Source organism: Vidua chalybeata, chromosome 24 (assembly GCF_026979565.1).
Source record: "Vidua chalybeata isolate OUT-0048 chromosome 24, bVidCha1 merged haplotype, whole genome shotgun sequence".
In the NCBI taxonomy this organism is placed as follows: domain Eukaryota; kingdom Metazoa; phylum Chordata; class Aves; order Passeriformes; family Viduidae; genus Vidua; species Vidua chalybeata.
In genome coordinates, this window is record NC_071553.1 from 1,782,263 (window position 1) to 1,799,667 (window position 17,405).

Genomic DNA, 17,405 nt, shown 5'->3' on the forward strand with positions numbered 1-17,405 from the left:
ATTCTGTGAGTGTTTGGACAGCGCTCTCAGGGATGCCCAGGCTGGGATTGTTGGGGTGTCTGTGCAGGGCCAGGGTTGGAGTCCATGATCCTTGTAGGTCCCTTCCAGCACAGGAGATTCCATGATTCTCTGGTTCTGTAATGGAGCAGGGTCCAGGGCTGGCTGCAAACCCAGCACACTCCTGGGGATGATTTGTGTTTGGGGCAGATGGTCCCTTGGTTCTACCAGGCTGTCTGAAGTCCTAATGGTGGCCATGCAGGTGACCATGTCCTGCCAGCCTGGCAGGTCTCTCTCTCCTGTCTGGGACACTCAGAATATTGAAACATTTCTCTGTTCTCCCTGTACAGGAGCAGTCCTGGGGCTGCCAGCAGGGCGCAAGGTCAGAGGGAACAGCAGGAGAGGAGGATCCAAGTGGTGATACTCTGTGAGCATCACGTGACAAAACTCTGCAGGATTTCCTGCACCTCAGGACCTGACATCCCTTTGTCTGCGGGGTGCTGGGTGAGCCCCAAAGAAGGGACAGGAGAGCAGAGGGCCAGTGCTGAGCAGAGCCAGTGGGGCACAGCCAGGCTGCTCCTGCCCTGCGTGCCTGTGCTCTGGCCAGCTCGTGGCTGTGGATGTAGGAAACCCACGAAATGGAACATCTGGGCCATCTCCCCACTCCCAGTGTGCAGCAGGCTGGCAGAGAAGATACCACGGGCAGGTGTTTCAGTGAGTGCCGTGTCAGGCTCCAGGACGGGGGAAAGGATGGGCTGCCAGGCAGGTGGCAATGCTGCCAGGCAGTGCAAGGACGCTGCTGCCAGCCCAGAGTGCCAGCCCACTCCTGCAGCATGAGGTGATGCCAGCAGATACCCCATGTCTTCCTCCTTTCCCAGCACTTTGACAGATAGCAGCCAGAAAAGACACCCGCAATGAGAATGAACAGCTAAAAAGCAGTAGCTCTGTCTGAGTCCTGTGGAAGGTGAAGAGGGCAGTGTTTGGAGGGGAAAGATCCTGCAAAAACAATTGCTGATGAATCCAAAACCTTCCCCAACCTTCCCCTTCCTCGCTGTTGAGGCAGGGACGGGAATGAAATGACTCCATGTTCAGAAGGCAAAGAATGATCGTTTATTCAAATGTACATCGCTCTTTTATAGAGAACATTGTGAAGACCAGTTTCATTGGTCTTAAAGTAAAAAACATTTCACACCATTGTTGCACTATGAATAGCATACAGTGGTAGAACATATCTATAAACAATATGAACAGAAAGAGAAATAATAAATAGTTTACATTCCTCTTGGACTTCCTCCCAGGCTTAGCCCAGTAGAAATCTCTCTCCTTTTCTCTCTGACTGAACTGAGACTATCCATACCCCAAAACTGTTTTGTCACTGCCAGTTGAGAGAACCCCATGCAGAGGAGACTTGACGTGGCAGCCCTGTCCTGTGTCTCAGCCTGAAGGCCCAGCCATGCCCCTTGCGCAAACACCTCAGGGTGGGGGCGGCCCTGAGGATGACAGAGACCAGAAGTGTGAGAGACTGAGTCAGTTCCACTTAAAATAGAAATCCCCTGACATCAAGGTCTGGCTCTGAGTTTTGGTGCGTGCTTGGAAGGAAGTTGTTGCTCCTCCTGCACTTCTGCTCTGATCTTCACCAGCCTAATTTGATCGGTGCCATGGCCCCAGTGACCTCCTAACAGGGGACAGTTCACTGGGGACAATACCTGCTTTTAGGTAGAATTTCAGACACAAACAGTCCCTGGAACTTGGGGAAAGGTCTGCAATTTCTGCTGTCCAACATGGCCTTTAGCCTAGAGTGTCTTTCTCATCCTATCTCATCTCCTGTGCCACTGGCAGAGACACCTCTGGTCCCTCACCCGTGTTCAACCTGGGGACCCATCTTCAGGCATCTCCTCCTCTGAGCTTCGTTGAAATGGAACAATTTGCTGAAATTACTTTTCTCTTTTCCTATCACTATTTGCTCACTTTTCTTCTTGTCCAGTATTTGCAGATGCTGAAGTTTTCTAACCTCAGCCTGGAAGATGGAAGGACCCTTCTGGTCTTTTCCCACTCCGTGATGTGGAGGAGTGACAAGGAGCATTAACTGCTGGGTGCCAGTCACTCAGTGTTGCTGTGGTTTCCTTGGAGACTGCTTTGGAGGGGTGCTGAGCCTGGGATATCCTGACAAAATCGTGCTGATGGGTCACTGCAGAGGTCTCCTCTCACAGGAGCAAGGAGCCCTGCAAAATCCATCTACTGTAGCTCCAGGTCTTCCACGATGGTACCCATACTCCTCCCTCCCCCTTTCCCTGATTCCAAACACCTTTGTGACCTTGGCTGACCGAGTTCTGCCAACCTGCTGTGCCAGGAGGAGGGGCTGAGCCCTCCCGTGTGGCTGGGCAGGCGTGGGCAGTATCTGCAAACCCTGAGTCAGGCTGCAGGAATGCAGTCGGGATGGGGTGGCAGGGAAGGACAACAAAAGGACAACATCATGACCCACGGGATGCAGGGGATCTCCCAGTCTGTGGGTGATGTCTTTCCCTGCAGGTGACATGGCCACAAGCACTCATGGCCACACCTGCGCCTTGCTGTGAGCCCCACCTCTGCTGGGCTAGTGGTGTCCCCTGAGCAGCCCCTTCCTGGGCAGCCTTAGTGCCCTGCACTGGGGTGACACCCAGGGATCTTCTCCTGGGTGAAGCCTGTCCAGCCATAAAAAACCCCTTGGAAACCTCCAGACTTTGCCCTGGAAAGATCTACCATAGAGTTTTCCTCACCTAGGCTGAAAGAGAGGACTCAGCCCATGGTGCTCTGCAGCACTATTGCCAATCTACATTAGACTGCTTCCCCCATTGGCCAGTTGACCTTGCCCACCCCAAATGTTCATCCCTCATCCTCCCTACAGGTTGCTGCCCTTTGCCCTGCCCCTATGCCCTCAGGTCACTGGCCACTGACCCCACACTTGCCTGTGCACAGCACACGGTCGTGTCTTTGTCCCTGATCCCTTTGGCGTGGTGGATGCAATAAACCTTCACTGGAATACATCATACAAAGACCCTTCCTGTCTTTCCTCCGCAGAGCTATCTGTGGGGTGTGTGTGTGCATGGGCTTGAAATGGCTGTTCTTGTGGCCTTACTCCAAGTGCTTTCTGAAGAAGACATTTTGAGGAAGGCTGCAGCATTTCTAGCACCCTGCCACACTGCCACAGCCATGGATCTGCACGTTTCAGCAGGGCCAGGGTGATCACCAGCACAGATCCTCTCTCAACGTTATTCTCCTCCTGCAGTGTTGGTGTCACACTAAGTAGAGCCCTCCCCAGCTCTGGGGAACAGAAGCAATGCTGCCTGCCAGAGAGGAAGCAGGCACAGAACCGTGGTTCTGGCAGCCTTCAGGAGAGCCCCTCTCCATGGAGCTCCATGGACTGGGCAGGTTTGTGGAGGGCACAGCACAACCATCACTCTGCACACCACCCCAAGCTCTTTGCAGCTCTCTGGGATTTCACAGGGGCTCTGCCTTGTGGAATCCAACCTTGCTCTCCAAGAATGTGATCCCAGCAGCTGCAGGAAGCAGCACCACCAGCCTGGCCAGCACATCAGCAACTCCTCAGCCCACAGACAACTGCACTGGGCAAAGGGATTGCAGGTCCAGGAACAGTCCCAGCCGAGGCACAGGACTGTGGCAGAGGCTGAATGCACACAGATACCACTGGCACCTCAGCCCCCCAAAACTGGGCTGTGCCCAGGAAATCCCTCCAAGGCTGTACCAATGGGGTGCATGCTGAGGATTGTGCTTCCTCTGGGTCAGGCACATTATATGGTGTAAATTCCTTGGAGAAGAGGATTTTTATTAAAATAAACTGCCTAATGTTGGAACCCTGGTTACTGAGAGTTTTGGGATTTCTGTGCTGGCAGGCACTCACCCCCAAGAGAACACTGCATTGACCTGAGGCCGTGGAGAAGTCTTCCAAAATGGAATTATAGAACTGGGATTGTGGGGGTGGAGTTTGAATAGAAGTGTGTAACATCACAGGGTGGAAAACCTAGAGTTAAAGGTTTTGGAATATAGTAATATCTATAAAGCAAGATGGAGGTTGTAGGGTGGTGTCTGGTCCTTCTTCTTCACCTTCTTCTCCATGGGTTTGGGTGGTTTTGTGTAGTTGGATAAAAACATTGCAGGCACAGGTGGTTGGTTATTGGGTTAAAAGTAAAACTAATTTAGGTGTCATTTCTTAATTGGACAGTTTATCCTTAAAAGGCCTTGTATAGAGAGAGGTGGGGCTGCATTTTTAGTTTGTTAGAGTGAAGTGCTGCAGAACTCACTGCTTTGTAAGACTGTTATATGGATAAGAAATAATAAACATCTGAGTCTGAACACGAAATACTGTCTTGAGTGCTTTCAATCCTGACCGTGACCCAGGCAGAAAAGAAGTCAAGAACCAGCATTAGCCTCAGTCACTCCCACTGTGTATCTCCCAGTGTCACTCACCCTCACCCTCACCTGCACAGGGACTGACCAGGTGCAGCACTGGGATGAGGATGGTGGTAGCTGGGTCCTTTCTGTGGCTCATGGGTTCCTCTTTACTGGTACAGCACACGGTGCCAACAGCTCTCTTTACACCCTGTAGGAACTGACCATTGTCACAAGTGTCTGATCCAGCTCCCAGGCTGGATTATTGCCTCTGTCTGGGTTTCCTTGCTGTGGTGCCTTTACAGGTGCTATCATGGTGTCGGGGGAGGAGGATGATGTGAGGGACATGTTTGTATCCCGCGGCCATCCTCCCACTATCAAAGCACAGCTCTCCTGCTGGTGTTTCCAACATCCCAGCCCAAATCAAAGTCCAGCCATCTGGGCTGATGCAAACAACAGATTGCTCAGCATCTTCCTGGTCTTGACTGTGCCCTGTGCAAGCCACACTCATAATTTTCCTCTTTTACGTTCCTTCTGGTACTTCCAAACCCAGCCAGTCACACAGACACTTCCTTCATCCCAGTCTCAGAGTACATGCTAACTTGACTTTACCTGCAGGACAAAAAACCTAGGCCAAAATGTTCTTCTGATGACCACAAAGATCTCTAGGACAGGAAAACCAGCAGCAGAAAACCAGCAGCAGTAGTTATGTGCAAAAAGAGGGACATGATGAAAATTAAGAAACTAAAAAAAAAAAAAAAGAAGGAAATTAAGAATTTAAAATTAGCAACCAGAAGAGTTCCTAAGCTGGAAGCGGCTTTTGAGTGCAACCACTGGCCCTGCAGAGGACACCCCAACAATCCCACCCTGCCCCTGCGGGTGTTGTACAAATCCTGGAGCTCTGACAGCCTTGGGGCTGTGACCTGAGGAGCCTGTTCATTGCCCAGCACCTCTGGGGGAAGAACCTTTCCCATTCTCCAATCTAACCCTCCCCTGGCCCAGCTGTTTCCCCAGGTGCTGTCTCTGTCACAGAGAGCAGAGATCAGAGCTGCCCCTTGGGAGGAGCTGCAGCCCCCAGCGGGGTCTGACCTCAGGCTCCAGGGGGAACAGACCAAGTGCCCTCAGCCTCTCCAGACCTTCCACCACCCTCACAGCCCTCCTTTGGCTACTCTCTAGCAGCTTTATCTCTTGCCTTTATAACGTGCTGGATGTTGTGTAAATATGACCCTGGAGGCAGAAAGTGACCTGTGTGCCTGTTCACAGAGGCTGTAGCAGAGTTACAGCAAACGTTTGTGCAAAGCGAGCGTGGGAGCCGGCTGGAAGTAAAGTGATATCTTTGAATAAGCCATAACCGTGTCCAAACACCGAGGAGGGGAAACCTGGGCAAGTGAAATGTGAAACCATGGTCAGGCAAGCCAACATTTTTTTTTTTGTTGTTGAGGAACAACTTGCTAAAGGCATAACAACTAACGTCCAAGTGTTTTTGTGAGTAGACAAAAGGTGGTTGCCTGCCCAAGAGGCTGAAGTCAACAAACAACAGAGTACAACAGGACCACTCATGAAAATGAGCTGTAAGGAGAAGTGAGGTGAATCCCCCCCTCACTGCTGTCCCTGCTGAGGCACTCAGGGGTTTCCCAGGCTGTGCTCTTTCTGCACAGTGAAGATGTTCAAGGAGGTCCCTCATATGAGGATGTCAGGAGAGGAACATTTCAGAACACATTTGTTTACATGAATGGAGAGGAAAATGACAGGATCTTCACGTGGACAAATGTCTTCACTTCAGGTTTGGGAGCTCACAGGTGGGGCTGCTGCCTAGCAGGGGATCCATGCCATGTGGCCTAGCAGTGAGCTGTGCTGTGTCAGAGTGATTCTGGCAGTGAAGGCCTCCCCAAAGACTGAGGTCACCAGCTGGGTGTCTTGGGAATCCTCTCTGCAGCTGGTGCTGCTGGTGGCATTAAAAGCCCCAGAAGAAGTCCTTGGGGTGCCACAGGATCAGCAGTGAGGTTGGTGCCCCAGACAGAGCTCCTCAGGACCCCCTGTGTGTGTGATGGAGCATGAAAGAGCTGCTCTGGTGGCACCAAGGGAGATTCAGGCACAAGGGGGGACAGAACACGAGTGGTGCCTCACACCCACCTCCCCTGACGCCCGGTGCCTCTGCCTGCCCAGGTGCCAGCCCCAGGACCTGCTGCACGGATGGAGTCTGTTATGAATGAGGTCCCTATATGTCTAATTGAATAAATGACAAAATCAGAATTCAGCAGCAATTTTAACTGAATATAATCAAACAAAACCAAGCAGATACAAAAGGAAATTTGGCAGTGGTTCAGATAAACCATAAGCAAAACCAATCGATCGGGGTACAGGGAGGGTTTTTCTCACCCTGCCTCACGTACAAAAGGATCCAAACACAACTTCTGTACTGTATGCCAATACATATTCATCAAGAGTTCCCATAAATCTCCTCCTATTTTCAATTCTTGAAGTCTTCGTCATTATCCTCCACAGCACATGCTCCACTTGTTGCTAAGGGGTCTTTTTCCTTTTTGGGGGTCTTTTCAGAGGAAGGCTTCTCCTCATCCTCACTGTCCTTTGAACAACCCCGCAGGCTGCACATGCACCCCAAGCCTTATGCTACAGAAGCCAGCATTATATTCCAAAAAATAATCCTTATTATTCCATAGATGCCTGGAATCATCCCAATTTTGTCCATTTCAAGGCCGATTCTTTAATTATCCCGAGGCCTATTCCGTTTTGGGATTTTACTTATCTCAAACTACATCCTGTATCCTATTCTCTCATGAACATCTGAGAACATCTGTTTCGTGACACTAATTACATATCCTTTTCCTCTACTACTTTTTTACAAATCTTTTCTAAAATATTGATATAGTTACAGTTGTTAGCACGAATCATATTCATTTATCACAGAGTCCCTCCCTTCCACTATTCTAGGGAACCCCAGGTACTGTTCAAAGCTCTCAGACTGCAGGCAGGAATCATTTCCCACCTGTAATGTTTTGTTTTCTCAGGCTCTGGGGCTTGTTCCGAGACTGGAGCAAGAAGGACTGGGAACTGACTCTTAAAAGCTGGCCCAGGCCCTTGCTGGCCACCGGTGGCCATTGCCAGCACACAACGATCACAGGAAGGGGCAGGGGAGGCGCTGCCGCCTGAAGGGGGGATGTGAACCAGGGCAGGGCTCCGACAGAGCGGGCACTGCTGGGACGGGCCGAGGGAACGCTCTGCCCCGCAGGAGCCCCCACAGGAAACAGGACCGGGGCTGGGGCAGGGACAGGGACAGGGACAGGGACAGGGGCAGGGGCAGGGGCAGGGACAGGGGCAGGGACAGGGACAGGGCAGGGACAGGGACAGGGGGTGGGGCTGGGACGGGAACTGGGGCAGGGACAGGGGCTGGGACTGGGAGAGGGGCTGGGGTGGGAGCAGGGGCAGGGGCTGGGACGGGAACTGGGGCAGGGACAGGGACAGGGGCTGGGACTGGGAGAGGGGCTGGGACTGGAGCAGGGAGAGGGAGAGGGGCTGGGGCAGGGACAGGGTCAGGGACTGGGACAGGGACAGGGGCTGGGACAGGGGCTGGGACAGGGGCTGGGACAGGGAGAGGGGCTGGGGCAGGGACAGGGTCAGGGACTGGGTCAGGGACAGGGGCTGGGACAGGGACAGGGGCTGGGACTGGGACAGGGGCTGGGACTGGGACGGGAACTGGGACTGGGACAGGGGCTGGGACTGGGACGGGAACTGGGGCAGGGACAGGGGCTGGGACAGGGACAGGGGCTGGGGTGGGAGCAGGAGCTGGGGTTGGAGCAGGGACAGGGGCTGGGACTGGAGCAGGGACAGGGAGAGGGAGAGGGGCTGGGGCAGGGACAGTGCAGGGGCTGGGACTGGAGCTAGGGCAGGGCCTGGGGCAGGGACAGGGGCAGGGACAGGGGATGGGGCTGGGACAGGGCCAGGAGCAAGGACTGTGACAGGGAGAGGGACTGGGGCAGAGCTAGAGCTGGGGCCGGGGCCGGGGCCGGGGCCGCCCTCCTCCCTCACACCCCCGAGCGCCAGGGGCGGTGCCAGCCGCCATTGCGGCGCCCAGCGAGGAACCAATGAGCTTCCAGCACCGAGCCACGCAGCCAATCAGCGCCAGGCACCCACCAATAAACCCTCAGGACAGGCCCGGTAGCCAATCAGAAGCCTCCTGTCGCTGCCGCACCTGCGGGAGTGGTAGCTGTGTTCTGATTGGCAGTGTGAGCCACCCTGATCAGCGCTGCAGCCAATCAGGAGCGGCGGCGCCGCGGCGTTACTCGGGCTCAGGATTTCCCGCGCCGCACCAGCCATGACGTCATGCGGCCGAGGGGCCGCACCTGGGCACAGCTGGGGCACACCTGAGGCACACTCGGGGCACTCCTGAGGCACACCTGGGCACACCTGGGCACACCTGGGCACACCTGAGGCATACCTGGGCACACCTGGGCACACCCAGGGCCTGCAGGGGCCGGGCGGCTCCTCCCCAGCCCCAAGCGGCTCTGGGCACTGTGGCCCTGGGCACGGGGTCAGGGGGACACCTGCCCAGAGGCTGAGGCTGGAGGAGCCTCTGAGGATCGCCCAGCCCAGCGGCGCCGCTCAGGGCAGGCTCAGCCGGAGGAGGTGCCCAGGACCATGCCCGGACGGTGCCTCCACGGCTCGCCTGGGTAACCCGAGTGCCGTGCCGGGAGCCACCAGGGAGCAGAGTCCCTCCGTGGCCCGGGGCTGGGGTAAGGCCCTGTGCACCCCCGTGCCGAGCTGCCCACGTGGGCACGAGGCAGGGCAGCGCTGGCTGCCTGCTCCTGAGCTCTCCGTGCAGGAGCAGCCCCGTGCTGTGTGACAGGGCGGACAGGCTGCCATCGCCTGTGCTTGGGGAAGCACGGGATGGGACAGAGGCTGTCCAGCCCAGAGGGCACTGCCAGTGAGAAGCACTTACCTGCAGCAAAGGGCTGCTGCAGTGCAGGCTGGGCTGCAGGTTGGGGTGCAGGCTGGGGTGCAGGTTGGGCTGCAGGTTGGGCTGCAGGCTGAGTTACAGGTTGGGGTGCAGGCTGGGGTGCAGGCTGGGCTGCAGGCTGAGTTACAGGTTGGGGTGCAGGCTGGGGTGCAGGCTGGGCTGCAGGTTGGGCTGCAGGCTGAGTTACAGGTTGGGGTGCAGGCTGGGGTGCAGGCTGGGCTGCAGGTTGGGCTGCAGGCTGAGTTACAGGTTGGGGTGCAGGTTGGGCTGCAGGCTGGGTTACAGGTTGGGCTGCAGGCTGGGTTACAGGTTGGGGTGCAAGTTGGGCTGCAGGCTGGGTTACAGGCTGTGGTGCAGGCTGTGGTGCAGGTTGGGCTGCAGGCTGTGGTGCAGGTTGGGCTGCAGGCTGGGGTGCGGGCTGTGGTGCAGGTTGGGCTGCAGGCTGGGTTACAGGCTGTGGTGCAGGCTGTGGTGCAGGTTGGGCTGCAGGCTGGGGTGCAGGCTGTGGTGCAGGTTGGGCTGCAGGCTGTGGTGCAGGTTGGGCTGCAGGCTGGGGTGCACCCTGGGCTGAGCGAGGCAGGTCCCTGTCCTGCTCCCCCAGCCGTGAAGCTGTGGAAATCCCTCTTGCTCTGTTTTTTGTACAGCAGGACAGTAAGGCAGCAGGCAGAGAAGCCAGGAAAGGGTGAGCTCTGCAGCTAAGGGACCTTGCTTTAGCTTTCCTGGGGCTCTTCAAGAGGCCGTGCTGGCCCCTGTATCCAGGAACTGATGTATGACCAGGGGCTGGGATGGAAATTGGCAGAAACAACACTGTCTCCAAAGAGGTTATTCCTAGCTACCACAGAAACCAGGGCTTTTTGGTGCCCCCTCTGTCTGTCACTGTTGCAAAGACATGATAATTGAAATGAAACTTTATTTCAGCCCCTGCAGGTTGCTGGAGGGATGGGTATATCCCAGGTGTCAGCTCCTTGGTGGTGCCAGAGACCACCAAGGGGCTCCCTAGGTTCCCGTCACACCCGCACAGGGATGAGAGGTGGTCAGGGAAGAGCTGGTCCCAACTGAGGGGCATTGCTAAACAGGGACTCGGAGAAGAGGCTCAGGTGTGTGTCCCAGAGCTGAGGCCCACAGCTCCGGGAGCACGGGGTGGGCACGAGCCCCGGGAAGGAGGAGCTGTCCCCTCCCCCCGTGTGCGTCCCAGCAGCGGTGTGGCAGGGCAGGGGCTGGCGTGGCAATGGATGGCCACAGCACTGGATAGCCACAGCTTTGGATAGCCACAGCACTGGATAGTCACAGCTTTGGATAGCCACACCACTGGATAGCCACAGCACTGGATAGCCACAGCTTTGGATAGCCACAGCACTGGATGGCCACAGCACTGGATAGCCACAGCTTTGGATAGCCACACCACTGGATAGCCACACCACTGGATAGCCACAGCTTTGGATAGCCACACCATTGGATAGCCACAGCTTTGGATAGCCACACCACTGGATAGCCACACCACTGGATAGCCACAGCTTTGGATAGCCACAGCTTTGGATAGCCACAGCATTGGATAGCCACACCACTGGATAGCCACACCACTGGATAGCCACAGCTTTGGATAGCCACAGCTTTGGATAGCCACAGCATTGGATAGCCACACCACTGGATAGCCACACCACTGGATAGCCACAGCACTGGATAGCCACAGCACTGGATGGCCACAGCATTGGATAGCCACAGCACTGGATAGCCACAGCATTGGATAGCCACAGCACTGGATGGCCACAGCACTGGATAGCCACAGCATTGGATAGCCACATCTTTGGATAGCCACAGCACTGGATAGCCACAGCACTGGATAGCCACATCTTTGGATAGCCACTGCACTGGATAGCCACAGCATTGGATAGCCACACCACTGGATAGTCACAGCTTTGGATAGCCACACCACTGGATAGCCACAGCATTGGATAGCCACAGCTTTGGATAGCCACAGCACTGGATAGCCACAGCATTGGATAGCCACACCATTGGATAGCCACAGCTTTGGATAGCCACACCATTGGATAGCCACACCACTGGATAGCCACAGCATTGGATAGCCCCAGCATTGGATAGCCACAGCACTGGATAGCCACAGCATTGGATAGCCACAGCACTGGATAGCCACAGCACTGGATAGCCACAGCATTGGATAGCCACAGCACTGGATAGTCACAGCATTGGATAGCCACAGCACTGGATAGCCACAGCACTGGATAGCCACAGCATTGGATAGCCACAGCACTGGATAGCCACAGCACTGGATAGCCACAGCTTTGGATAGCCACACCACTGGATAGCCACAGCATTGGATAGCCACACCGTTGGATAGCCACAGCACTGGATAGCCACAGCATTGGATAGTCACATCTTTGGATAGCCACACCACTGGATAGCCACACCACTGGATAGCCACAGCTTTGGATAGCCACAGCACTGGATAGTCACAGCATTGGATAGCCACAGCACTGGATAGTCACAGCATTGGATAGCCACAGCACTGGATAGTCACAGCATTGGATAGCCACAGCACTGGATGGCCACAGCACTCCCTGTTCCTGCCCCCCAGCCAAGGGGAGAGGCTGCAGGCTGCAGTCACATGAGGAGCTGTCGTTTTGTCCCTCATTTACTGCACGGGTGGCTCCTGAGTGTGCTGTGCTGCACTTTCCCCACCCACCCTGGATACCCTCTGAACCTGGGAATGGGGACAGCAGTCTGCTATCTGCCAGGCACTGCTGCAGCCTGGGAGCTGCAGGTCAGCCCAAGAGAGGAAGGGCCTGGGCTGAATACACATTTGGGGACCCACTGGAGAATGAGCTGAGGCCAAGCGTGCCATGCCCATGAGTGCACATGGCCTGCAGGCAGATATTCCTGGCATGGGGTGGGTGAAGACATTTCTATTTCATGTGTGGGCCCTGCCCTCTCTGATGTTCCTGCAGCTGGGGCAGGAAAGCAGTCAGGGTGAATGCTGGGGCACTGTCAGGGTGGAGCAAGTGCCTGGCAGGAGCCTGGAGGGCAGTGAGGATGGCTGAGCCCTCCCCAGGCAGCCAGAGAGCTGCCACACCAGGCCATGGCACTGCACAGCTGCCTCTCACCATCCCGCCCCCAGAGCAGGGCGATGCTGGAAGGGCCAGCTCAGCTGCCCACCTTGACCCAGCCACAGCTCCTGCCAGGCTGGAGACACCAGTTTGTGCCTGCGGTGCCAGCTCCTGCCAGCCTGAACCTTGATCAGTAACCAGGCAGTAAATATCCCAGGGACAATGCAATGACACAGGCTCCTTCTCAGCCGTTGGCACCGGGAGCTGCCGTGAATCATGCCATGGAAACGGGCCAACAAAGAGGCCAGCAGGAGACCGGCCCACACGTGGTTTTCTCTAGAGGGCCCAGCCTTGCCCAGAGCCAAAGTAGGTTAACTGGGAACAGTGTTTTGAGGTTAACTGCTGCACACAGGTCATGCTCAGCATGACGAAGGGTCCGGGCTGGCCAGGTGCCAGCAGGATGCAGTGAGTGTGGCAGCGAGCAGCACGGGCCTGCTGGAAGCACCTGAGTTCTCTACTGAAGGCTCCAGGACCTCTTGTCTGGGGTCTTTTTGTGCCAGGTGCTCCTGCCCATGACACAGCAGTTGTTTCCAGTTGCAGCAGGAGCACTGATGCCCATCGTGCTGAGTGTCCATCCCTGGCAGTGCTGTGATAGTAAAACCAAGTTAACCTAGAGCAGAAAGCAGGGAGATGGGCCTGACACCCTCCTTCCCAGCCCCTGTGGAAGGAAATGTTGGTCTTTCTGCTTCTGACCAGCGTTTCCCATCTCAAGCTGAATTGAAATAAAACACTTTTTGCATCTGTTGCCCTTGACTTTCCTCTAGGGGAGTTTCTCAAAACAGCATGTTTAGCTCTGAAACGATCCATATAAAGGGACTTTCCCCTGACTCTGTCGTGCCCACACCGGACACGTATCCTGGCAGCTGGCAGAAGGTGGCCAGGTGGCTGGGATGGCAGTCAGCACAGTGTGAGGAATGCAGGGGAATTTCTGTCCCTCTCCCTGGGCTGACATCATGCGGATATAACTGCTGCCATGTGTCACCACCTTCCCATGGTTTGGGACTGTGTTTTGGTGCACCCGGCAGTTTTTGGCTGCCCTGGGAGAACACTCCACGACCCCAGTTTGGGTTACTGCTGCCCCCTGGGCAGGGGCAGCATGCCAGCAGCAGCGCTGGAGCAGAGGGCTGGCCAGAGGCTCCCTGCCCAGCTCCCCACCATGAGCCAGCCAGACTGGGGCGGGAACAGGTCACTCCCCAGCTGTGCTGAGCCTGGCGAGCAGGTTCGGGGCTGAGGAGGATGGGCTGCGTGTCCTGGAAGGCAGCAGCCACCAGGTGCTGGTAAACACATTGCGAAAGGCTGGGCTGAGCCTCACCCCCCTCACATCACCGCTGAGTCATCCCGCGCTCCGGGCTGCTCCTCTTGCCGCCTCTCCCTCTCCCTCTCCCTCTCCCTCTCGTCGGGCCCAGATCCTTCTCAGCATGCCTGAAAATGGGAGTAAGTCACGACTTCTGCCTGCTTCAGTTTCCCCATCCGTGGCAGAAGGGCTCCCAGGTAGGAGGCAGCTGACTCAGTTTACCAGCGAGAGATCAGACCCATCCTCCACAGGGCCGAGCACGCCAGGCTCTGCCCCCGTGTGGGGAGGGCAGCATGACCAGCACCCCTCAGCTTCCCTAAAGGAGTCTCAGAGCCAGGGGTAATCTCTGCACCCTGCAAAGGTTTGGCAGTGCCCCCTTCCAAGTTCCATCAGCACGTGCAACCAGGGCCAGCCACTGCTGCTGGCAGAGGGAAATGACTCTTTATCCAAGCACAGTGCAAATGCAGCTTGCAAAAAAAAAAAAAAAAAAATGCAGGCACTCTGCTTGTGTGGGGAATTTGACTCTGCCTCTCTGAGCCAGCAGGAGCCCTCTCCCTGGCAGTGATGCTCAGCTGGTACCCACTGCTTCAGCACTGGGCCCAGTCAGGACTGGTGCTGGGAGACTCTCAAGGTGTTCTCTACACCTTGCAGGACCTCTGTGAAGAGCCAGCCGTGCCAAGGTTCCATGAGGGAGGACTTCAGCTCCTTCCCACTTGTTTTGAAATAATGGAGTTCCCTGGCATGGAAAAAAGTCCTTATGGCAGCATGGCAGGATGGTGCTGGCAGCCACCTGGTGCAGGGTGACACAAGACCCTGTGGCACAGGGCACTGGGCTGGGACTTCCCAAAACTCCCACCTGGGCTGCTCCAGGAGCCCAGCCGCGGCTCTGCTCCCATGGGCAAAAGGAGCAGCACAGGCTGGGGGGGTCTGAACTGGCCTGCACTGGGCTGGTGGCTGCAGAGCCTGTGCTGCGGCTCAGCCCTGCCATGGGCCACCAGCCCAGGTGCTGATGCCCTTGCCAGCTTCATGGGGAAGGCGTGAGCAACCCTCTAAGGTAGTGTTGGGTCTCGGCTCCTGGCTCAGTCCAGCACCTGGCAGGGCCAGGGCGACTTGTGCCATGTTAGGGGAGCAGGCTGCTGTGAGCCACTGGCTCGTTCCCGTGTGCCTGGAGCTGGTCCAGGCACAGCCCACCAGCTTAGAGAGGTGGAGGGGGTGGGCAGGCTCAGCTCAGCTTCTGGGACTGTCGAGCATTTCTGTCTCAGGCAGGTGAACCTCACAGTGACGTGTTCTTCTGCTTTACTGGTTTGCATACCATGGGGATCTCCCCATCCTTTGGCTCTGCACATGCTGCTGTGTATCACCCTGGGCATGTCCACCCATTGCTTCCTCCAGCCCGGGGCTGCCCTGTGGCTCTGAGCAGCCTTGCTGAGCATGAGCCATAGTGCCTAGCACTGAACCCAGTGCCCATCAGCTTGGAAACCTGCTCCAGACTGGCGGCTGGTGCTGGAAGATGCCCTGGAGCAGGCTTCTTTCCTTAGCCACAAGATCTAAATCTGTTCTCATCATCAAGCTGGGGTTTCCCTAAACTCCTTTCACTCCAGAGCTGGCAACACTGGAACAGCTGTAACACCTGAGGAGATGGAAATATGCTATATGTGCCAGACCTGTCTTCTCCAAGTGCTCTGAGCTCCTTGCCAGGCTTTCCCTGCTCACCTCCATGCCACGTCCCCGGCATCCAGCACTTTAGCAGAGCTCTGTCACTCAGACCTACATCCCCAGCTCAGGTCAATTCAGCTCGCCCTCAGGGACCTGGGTGCTTGCCATGAGGCACCTGCAAAATACCCACCAGCCAGAGCATGCTGGTGGTGAGAGCTGTGCTCAGGCTGGCACAGCCTGGACCAGCCACCACCCGGCAGAGCCTCTTGGACTACAGGGCCAGTGGGCAGAACTCACAGCCAAGGAGAGTCTGGGCTAGCAGTCCCAGGCTGGGCTAGCAGTCACAGTCTGGGCTAGCAGTCCCACCAGTCTCCTGGGATCCACCTCTCCACAAACAAACAAAAATCTCCTGGCACCCCTGGGCAGCTCAGCCTCCATCCTGCCCTTCTAGCTAGCAAAGGACCTGGAGCACGGTGTGTGCTGGGTGCTGCCTGTGTGTAGCTCACCTGTCGTGTCCTCCAGAGGCACCTGCATGATCTCATGGGATACTTCATGGTTGGCCTGCCCCTTTCCTTCCTTATGCCACTTGCAAGGGCTTCAAAATAACACTGCTTGTGCTGTGGGTGTGACCCAGCACCCCTGAGAGCCAGGCTTGTCCTGGTGTGCCAGTTCTTGACTTCTTTTCTGCCTTTGTCAGGTCGGGCTTGAAAGTGCTTGAGATGATATTTCATGTCCAGACTCAGATGTTTATTTTTTTCTTATCTATATTACAGTCTCACTAGCAGTGAGTTCTGCAGTATTTCACTAACAAGCTACAAAAACGGCCCCGTATCTATCACTACTATCCAGTTAAGAAATGACACCTAAATTATTTTCACTTTCAACCCAGTAACTAATCCCTCATGTCCCACAATGCAGACTTTTCTGTCCAATTACACAACACCACCCAAACCCATGGAGAAGAAGGTGAAGAAGGACCAGCCTCTGCCCTAAAACCGCCCTCTTAGCCCCGTGTATATTACTATATTCCAAAACCTCAAACTCCAAGCTCTCCACCCTGTGATGTTACACACTTCTATTCAAACTCCACCCCCACAATCCCAGGTCTATAATTCCATTTTGGAAGCCTTCTCCATGGCCTCAGGTGGAACACAGTGTTCTCTTGGGGGTCAGTGCCTGCCAGCACAGAAAGCCCAAAACTCTTGGTTCCAACCCTGACAAAACACTGGTGCTTAGGCTCTCTCACCCAAACACAAGCTTTTCTGTTCTCAGGCTCAAAACATCCCTCTGTGGTTTTGCCCCATCCTGCAGATCTCCTGCTCCACTGCAGGCTGTGCAGGTTTGTGAGGAGCTGCAGCTGCAGCACAGAGACTGAGGGTGTCCAGACCACCCCCAGAGCCCTGGGATGGTAGGGCTTTGGCTAGAGGGCTCTTGGGAGCCTGCATGGCATGAGTCTCTGGCTGCTGCCAGGGTAGGCAGGCTGGCTCAGGGGGAAGAATCACTTCAGGCAGTCCCAGGTGTCAGACTCTGCAGCATGGGCTGCTCGAAGCCAGGCAGACAGCAGGCTGGAGGATGCAGGAGAAGCTTGTAGTGTGGGTGTCTCAATTTGGAGACAAATTTAAGAGGAGACACTCTGCAATGAGTAGTCTCCTCTAAAGAGTGTCATCAATCCCCCTCCACTGAAAAATGAATGCTAATAGAGGAAAGTGGGAAAAAAAAAAAAAAAAAAACAACCCAACAGTTTATTAAAAACAGTGCCCCCAAGGCAAGGAAGAAAAGGAAACAACTGCTAAACACCGAACTATCAGAACTCGCACCCTCCTCCCCCTCACCCCCCAACAGGAACAAAGACCCCAAAATGCCTGAAGAATGGGGCAAACATTGAAGAAATAAACACCCCTTCCCAACACGTGGTATGAGATGGTGCTGGCTCTCACACCCAGGGAAGTGGAGCTTCCACAGAGGAGTTCCAGCA